The following is an 8,827-nucleotide window of genomic DNA, read 5'->3' as shown; positions in this document are numbered from 1 at the left end:
ACCATTACAGATAGATGCAGTCGAAGCTTCCTTGTACATCTCCCTTCTCTCTTTCACCTTGCTCTCTCCATAGTGTCCATGAATATCCTGAATTTGGAGGTTCACATCCCTATGCCTGATATTGGTATAGACACACCGACTTTCTTGGGTTAGTCTTTGCATGGTATATCTTTCTCCATCCTTTTACTCTCCACATTTTTTCATAGTAAGGCACCCCACTGTTCTTGGATGCTGAAGACAGAGGTGGCACTACAGTCAGAACGCTGACAGACAAGCTGATACCTGGGCTCACACATGTAGGTCAAGCCCAAGGGTTGGTGGTGGACCCTTCTAGCCCAGAGCCCAGAACATGTCCTATGTTCAATGTGAGCATCATCCAAAATCAGCATGTCGGCACCTTTCTGGTGGCCTAATCTCAAGAGAGCCCGCGAAGGAAATGTGGTGCCATGCAGCAAGAGCGATCTACTTGCAGTACTAGAACCAGGCCTAGTGACCTGCCCAGAGGGCGCTGGCCCCAGCTGGTTTCAGGCACTGGAGAGAGGCTTATAAAATTTAGAGGCAGGCACGCACACAGGGCCCAGAGTCTCCACTTGCAGGGTCTAAGGGCAGGACTGAAGAAAGCTATGTCTCCTATGGGAGCATATGCTATAGTTGGGCTTGGTCCTCATCTGGTCTGATGACCTTGGTTTTTTAATTCTCTGGCATCTTGGCCTCTCAAATCTCAAGTGCCTCAGCAGCTTTCTGATGCCTCCAAATAAATATTTTTTGTCTTTTATTGAATTTTTTAGTTGTTCTCAGCAGGAACATTGGTCTGCTAAAAGCTTCTCTGTCATCACCCAAAGCAGAAGTTTCTCTAAATAGATTATTGTTTCTCCTCCAACGTGTAACAAAAACCAATTTGAATGCAGGCATCGTTTTTGTGAACAGAGAAGAGTTCCCTCATATCTTTTCCTCATCATGCAGGATGACCACTTCAGATAGAGTCATCATATGTCATCGCAGGATCAGTGGCACTTGAGGTTCAGGAAGAAAGATAGCTTTCAAAAACCTAAAAATAAAAGGTACTATGTAGGACACAATAACTGTAAACACCAAATTACCTGGGGGAGCCTTCCTTGCCCATGGACCAGGTAACTGTAATTCTCCAATATCACATCTCCACACAGAGTCCTCTGAGCAGGGCCCAGGTGCTGTCACTCTTGCCAGGTGAAGTCCTCAGCCTCATCCTCAAATGTCACTGATCCTGCAGTGACACATGATGGCTCCATCTGAAGTGGTCATCTGTTGGAGGGGGTAATCGAGAGGACATGACCACCAGTTGGCCCAAAGCTGGACCAACAGCTTTGGCAACAGCTCCTAGCGGTGTGCACAGCACTTCTCCAGGCAGAGCCTCTCACGAAGGAGCAGCATAGCATGGTGAGAACTTCCCTTCCTGCCAAGGGGTGGGTTGAGCATATGTTCCATCGACCCACCTCTGCCATGGCTCAAACTCCCACTTTGACTAAGTGGCATGCCCATTTGCAGCAGAGGAGCACCCTGTCTGCCAGGCTACTGTCTCTAGAAATGCAGGCACTACTAGGCCCTGTGGAGTATGAGATCCTCCAAATGCCCCCACCCCTATTCCTGTGGCAGCCCCTGCACCCTATAGAGAGCAAATGGGGGAAATTCCCAGATGCTTGGTATACAGATGGGTCTAGTCAGGGCAACCCACCCGCATGAACTGCAGCTGCTATTCTGCCCAACACTGACCCCATCTGGATGGAAGCAAGAAGCCAGTGGGCTCAACTCAGACCAGTCTGGCTGGTGATCACTCATGAGCCCTGGCCATCATCCCTTTGCACTGACAGTTGGGCTTTTCTAAAGGGATTAACCCTTTGGCTCGGAAAAAGAGAAGCTAAGGTGTGGATGGATGACCATGAAAAAGACCTTGTGGGGTCAAGATATGTGGAAAGACCTTTGGTTCACCTACAAGAGCCTGAGGCAATCCTCACTGCCTTCCACATCCCAGCTTATAAGGAGCTGACACTCCCTGGCAATCACGAAGCTGATGCCTTAGCCCAGGGATGAGCCTTAGCAACTAACCCTTCAGTAAATACAGCAGATTTGGTGCATAAGAAAGAACGGCCACTGTAACGCCTGGGTAGGATGGCATATTGCCAAGGATGCCGGATTGTCCTTGAAATACAGTGACTTGGTTAATGCAGTAACAGAACGTCCTAAATAATGCCCAAGGCAGCTGCCAAACTCTGGGGCCATCCACCAGAGTTCCCAACCAGTGAAGGATTGGCAAATTGATTATATTAGCCCCCTCCCTCCGAGGGAGAGTTTTAAATATGCCTTGGTTTGTGTGGACACTGTGTCTGGCCTAACCCAAGCTTTCCCCTGTCACGATACAAACCAGACTACCACCACTAGGGGATTTGAGAAGCTGAGTACTATGGACGAATATCCTTGTTGAACAGACAGTGATCAGGGGTCACATTTCAAAGGTCATGATGTGCAAGACTGGGCAAAAGAACATGCCACTGAATGGAGGTTCCATCTCCCCTATAACCCGCAAGCAGCAGGGCTGGGAAAAAGGAAGATCGGAACATTAAACCAGCAGATTAAAGTACTAACAGGCAAAACCACCTTGGCCAGGTGGACTAAAGTACTGTCCCAGGCTTTAATACACTTGAATGATCAACCAGTAGGGCCTATTGTCCCATATGCCAGACTGGGGACCCTTGCCGAGACACTCAACACTGTCAAGGTATGGAAGTCGCAGGACATAGCCACTGCCCCGACCCTCACTGTGGATCATCATGCTATGCTGCTGAGAACACCAAGCCCCATCACGCCTGGGAAAGGCATTAACTACTGGAATTTGCAATAGGACATCCCACCGGGATGGGTGAGTTATTTCACACCCCTGGGTGAGGGGAACTACTCAATCCCCACTGGGATCCTGTTGTCTTGGTGTGAGCCAGACCTGTTGAAACGCACTCTGCCTGGAATGGAACGTGCACCATAGAAAGAGGGGAGAAGGCAGGAGTCCTAGGCCATCTCCTCACACCTGACAGTGCTGCCTCCCCTGGCATGTATGGTGTGCAGAACTGGTCAAGTTCCTAATGCCCCCAACCTCCCTCTCCTCAAGGCCATATGGGCATGTTCTGTTTTCCACTGATACAATCATTTGGCTGTCATCTTTATCCCCTCCATTGGCCTGGAGGATGTCACAGCACACATAGAAGCCCTAACTGAATCCGTCCAATAAGCCTTAAATGATAGCCAGCAAACTCTGTCCTTACTGAACACTGAAATGTCTCTAAAAGCTGTCCTCCAAAGTTGGATGGCCTTGGACATTATTACTGCCCCACAAGTAGGCACCTGTGCCATTATCCAAACAATGTTGTGTGTTCATACCTGATGAGTCTGCTAATGTATCATCTTTACTAAATCACATGAGGCCACAAGTGAATGCCCTGGGGGATCCAACCCCCAGCCTAGGGGGAATTAACAAATCAGTGGTTTGGATCATGGGGCTCTTGGTGGAAAAAATTGTTACTTGTTTTGAGAATTATGTTAATCTGTGTTTCTCTTACATGTGCCTATACTGTTGCTGGGGCATCTGCCTCCGATACAGCCACATAACCTCCAAATGAGCCACCTATGCTCCATGAAACCCCTTGCTGACTGCTCAAGGCACATGGCAGAAGAGGGGAGCGTGTAAGATTGTAAGAGCTGGTCATGAGGGGTGGAGTATTGGAGGTCATAAAGAGGATGTTACCACTGGTTGACCCATGAGCTGGACCTGGACAATGAAAGGCTCCTTACCCCCTCCCCTGTCCTTGGAACGTACATTCTGCCCACTGTTCCCAAGGATGCAGCCTTGAGAGAGCAATGTGTTGCTGAGACCATCTGGATGGTGTATGTGATTGAACCAGTTATGGCCTCTATATGAACTTTTAAGATTCTGGCAGGCGGGGGGCAGAGATCTACTCACCTTGTGGCCGCCCAGGACAAACCTTATAAGTAAGCTCCTTTGCTTATTAAACCTGCCATCCAGGGGCCGGCCCCGTGGCTGAGTGGTTAAGTTCGCGCGCTCCGCTTTGGCGGCCCAGGGTTTCACCAATTCCAGTCCTGGGCGCAGACATGGCATCACTCATCAGGCCACGCTGAGGTGGCGTCCCACTTGCCATAACTAGAAGGACCTACAACTAGAATATACAACTATGTACTGGGGGGCTTTGGGGGGGAAAGGAAAAATAAAATCTTAAAAAAAACCTCTGCCATCTACCAATCTGGAGTGGTCTGCCTCTTTCTTTGGTCTCTCCTTCCCCTCCGTATATGGGGGCAAGCTTGCAAACCAACATCATCCCTGGGTGATGAGGAAAAGATGTATGGGATCTTCTTACCTCTGAAGAGCTGAAAATGTTCAGAGGTGAAAGATTCCTCATCCCTTTTGGATGCTGAAGGAAGTATTTGTTCTCTCACCTTCCAAAGGAAATGGCCAGACTTCACCAGGATATAATTGGGCAGCTTCGTCGTGTAGTCCCTGAAGCTGCCCCTTCCTCTGTCTTCAGAGGCCCTTAGCCCAAGCAGGTGCCTTAAATCCTGATTCATGTCCTCTTACAGGGTGTCAAGTTACCAAACCAGACGTGATCTTCACGTTGGAGAAAGAAGAGACTCGGATGGCAGAGAGAAAAATCTCAAGTTGCATAGGCGAGTGAGAACTAGAAAGATTGGGGATGGTGGATTGGAAGATCCCAGCTGGTGAGGGGGAAGTTCCTTTGACATGCCATTGGTATTCCTTAACGGAGAGGAGGTAGGCCTCTGGTGGTTATAGGACATGGATGTGAGCTCCTCAGAGTAAATGACCTCTCCATGTATCTCCTCCCATTCTTTGCTTAGCTTTGAGGAACAATTATGCCTGCCTCCTTTGTCCTCAGGATCTGATCCCTGCCTCCTTCAGCTGGAATGAGCCCTTCTAGGTCATTCTCCCTTTCCCTGGCCTTTTCATTTTCCCTTCGTCCAGTTGTCTTCAGTTCCTTTCCTTATGTATTCAGACATTTATAGATCTGTCCTTAGCTTTGTGACTTGTTTCTTTTATTCCCTTCTCTCATCCTTGTGAGAAGCCTCAGGGTGTTTTCTCCCTGTGTTTTACAATTGGATTCCAGCCACATTTGAACTCCTTCTTTCAAGGATCTCTGTTGTATGGCCCCATCAGTTGTTTCTCTCTGTTCCCCCAGATTGAAGCTATGGTGTCTTTGTTTTCTAGTTGTTTGTTACGTGTACAAAGAAAAACTTCTGTATTTGAGCTTATATTTAACAATCTTGCTAAATTCACTTATTCTAACAATTTATCTATAGATTCCTTTGGATTTTCTGTGTACACATATCATCTGCAGAGATTGAGAGATTTATTTATTCCTTTCCAGTCATTACTCCTCTTCTTTTCCTTGCTTTGTTTCACTAAACCCTCCAGTACAGTGTTGAATAGAAGTGGGCATAGCAGCTATCCTTGTCTCATTCCTAATCTCAGGAGGAAAGCTTTTACCATGTCGCCATGAAGTTTCACTATGTCTTTTTTTAATACACCCTTTATCAGACTAAGGAAATTGTCTCGTATTCCTAGTTTACTAAGAATTTATATTATGAATGGGTGTTGAATTTTATGAGATCCCTTTTTTCTGCATCTGTAGATTATGTAATTTTTCTCCTTTATTAATTACGTTGACTAAATTGTCAACTTTATTGGCGTAAAGTTTTTTCATAATTCCCTTATTATGCTTTTAATGTTTATAGAATCTGTGGTAAAGTCCACTATGTCATTCCTGATTTGAAATTTTGTATTTTTTCTTCTTGATCAGTCTAGGGTTACTCACTTTTATTAATCTTTTCAAAGAACTTCCTTTGATTCTTCTCTATTGCTTGTGCTCTAGAGGACAGGAAAACAAATGTGTTGGAGGAAACCCATCAGAAGCATTAAGCATAGATAGTGAGTAAGCTAGGAGCTTAAGATATGAGCAAAACTCAAGATGTGTGAAGTAGAGATAATGAATAAGCAAGCAGCTTTTGAGACACAGGCAGAATTCATAAGGTGTGTTAAATATAGTCAACAAGGTAGCAGCTTGTAGGATACATTAAAAATAAATAGAATAAATGGAGTATATGAAGGAACAAACAAGAGTGTTACTTAAACATAGAAAGGAATGCAAAGATCAAGTCATAAGGTATCTTACCACCTGAGCCATCAGCTACATTTTATTCAAATCAGCCACCAATTGGTGACACTCAGTATTGTTCTATTGACCACAGATAAAACCCGTGACTGTGCAGGAGGCTAATTGGTGAGCTATAGCTGAGGCAAGTGGGGTGTGTCATTGTCCTGGGCACCTTCAGTCTGATTGGATCCCTTGTTCAAACCTCAAGTCTGGTCCTCGTAACCAATGAGGCTGATGCAACAGAGAGAGAGAGAGAGACAGAGGGAGAGAGACGGAGACAGGATGTTCGAACATTACATAACAAAGGATTCAAGAAATGGGGCCCTTCGGCCTGTTTGCACCCTATCCTAAGTGTGTTAACTTACCTCATCTCTTTCCCTTTGCATCTTGGTGGTTTTTTTAAAAATATATTTTGTGTTTTTAAATTGATTTAATAAGCCACATGACTTGAGCATTTTATTTTGGTCTGTGAGCCTTTCTATTCTGAGACCTCTGGAATAGCTTGCCTGGTAGTATATTGCAGTCCATCAATATATCAAGGGAATTTTTCATATCAGATTCATAGTTTGAAGATTTTTCCTAAAGAAATAAGACAATAATACAACATAATTGGTTAAAATATTGATGTCTCAGTACTGATCTGGATGGTTATAGGACCAGTCAAGGGTCACAGGTCTGAACTTAGGGATCCCAGGCTAGTCTTGAGGGTCCTAGAGAACAGGTCGAAGAGGGATCATAATGAGTATCACTTTAGAGGTTTTAGCTAAAGCAGTAAGACTCATAATTGGCAGAAATAATGGGGGGCAGGACTTGGGGCCAGCCTACAGGCACAACAGAGCTGATTTGGGGGAGGTATCAGGGACGTACTTGTGGTGGGACCTCTCCCTGAGTGTATATAAATAACGACAACAGGAACATGGAACACAGAGGGGATGTTCATTGAGCGCTGTGTCCCAAGCACAAGCTGTCCCATCCTGTATACCTGTGGTCACCGTGGGGTCCTTGGGGCAGCTCCTCTTTGTGCAGAAACCCAGTGACTACCTCCTGCCTCCTCCACTCACTCAGTCCTCACCAACTCATCGCCACCACCACGAGATCCTGCATCGCTGACACCCCAAGACCCTACAGCCCGATCCCTGTTCCACACAGAGCGTTCGTCACTCTCCAGTGCCAGCGGTCTGCCCCACATTGATGGCCCTTACTCTTCCTCTCTGCACTCGCTAATGCTCTGCCTCATTTTGCCACTTGCCTGACTGCTCTTTACTCTGCCCCATTCACCATTATTCCCACTGTGCCTCATATCACTCCCAGTTTACTCCATTCTGTCCGCATTTCCAACACCCACTCTCTTAAACTCTCCTCACTCCCACTCTCCCCAGCATTACTCATATTTTCTGACGTTCAACTGTTTCTTCCCCAGTAACTCGCTCCACTGGATACTTCCCCCATTTCTCCCTACTCTTCCCCTATCCACCTCTACTCTGCCCCTTATTACCCCGTTCCCCCACACTTGGCCCTTCATTACCCTCACCTCTTCCCCTAGTTCACTCCAGTTCATTTATCTACATCCTGCCGTACACCCCCACTATTCCCCTCTAGGTCCATGTCCCACTCACCCACATGTGGCCCATCAGATTGGCATCTGTGTCCAGGAAGCAGGAGTCCAAGATTAACCTGAAATGGCAAGATCTGACCCCCATCCTCACCCCACTTCAGGATGACCTTTGATGGGCCTGAAACCCCAGGAATATTCCTTATCAGCAGGAAGATGAAATGCTTCACTTCTAGCCCTTGGGCATCCTCTCAGCAGACTGCACCAGGAGCAAGGAAGTCAGCCCCACATTTCTTCCCCGAGCTTCCTTCTCCCTGGAAAGACACTAAATGTGACATGTCTGGCTTACATAGCTCATAAAAAAGTAAGCCCACAGCTTATTATCTTGCAGGGTAATTTAGGGGAAAAAATAAGGCCTAGAAGGGCACAGGCAGGGTCTCAGGTCTCACTCACCCACCTGTTTTGTTCAGTCCAAACACTGACCATGCCCAGGTTTTACACAGCTTGAGCTGCCCAGTTCCACCACAGAGATGGCCCAGTGAAAAACCACAGAGGCACGAGGGCCACAAACACAGTCATTCACACAGTTGGACCTCTTGCTCTGGAGCAGACGTGTTATGTGGTCTTTGGCTGTGTCCATTCAGACCATGGCTCTCAATCTCTCACTTTGGAAAATGTTGTCACCAACAGTAGTGTGACCTGGGGGGTAAGTTACTCAACTTCTCCCTGGATTCATGCTTTATCTCTCTTGTAAAAAGAATACACACACACATATGAATGAAGTAATTTAAATTATTTTGTTAAGATATGGAAAGACCTTGGTGGCCTTTAGTACAGGATATTTTCATAGCTCTCACTGTGCATACTAAAGAAGAAATGTGTTCCAGTTTCAATTATTTTAGGTTTGCATAATGTGGTCCCATCTGACCGGAGAATCACTTTATTTTTTTATTTCTTTATTTTTTTGTGAGGAAGACTGGCCCTAAGCTAACATATGTTGCTAATCTTCCTCTTTTTGCTTGAGGAAGACTGTTGCTGAGCTGACATCTGTGCCAATCTTCCTCTATTT

The sequence above is a fragment of the Equus asinus genome, chromosome X, assembly GCF_041296235.1.
Source record: "Equus asinus isolate D_3611 breed Donkey chromosome X, EquAss-T2T_v2, whole genome shotgun sequence".
Taxonomy (NCBI): Eukaryota; Metazoa; Chordata; class Mammalia; order Perissodactyla; family Equidae; genus Equus; species Equus asinus.
Note: the sequence above shows the minus strand (reverse complement) of the source record.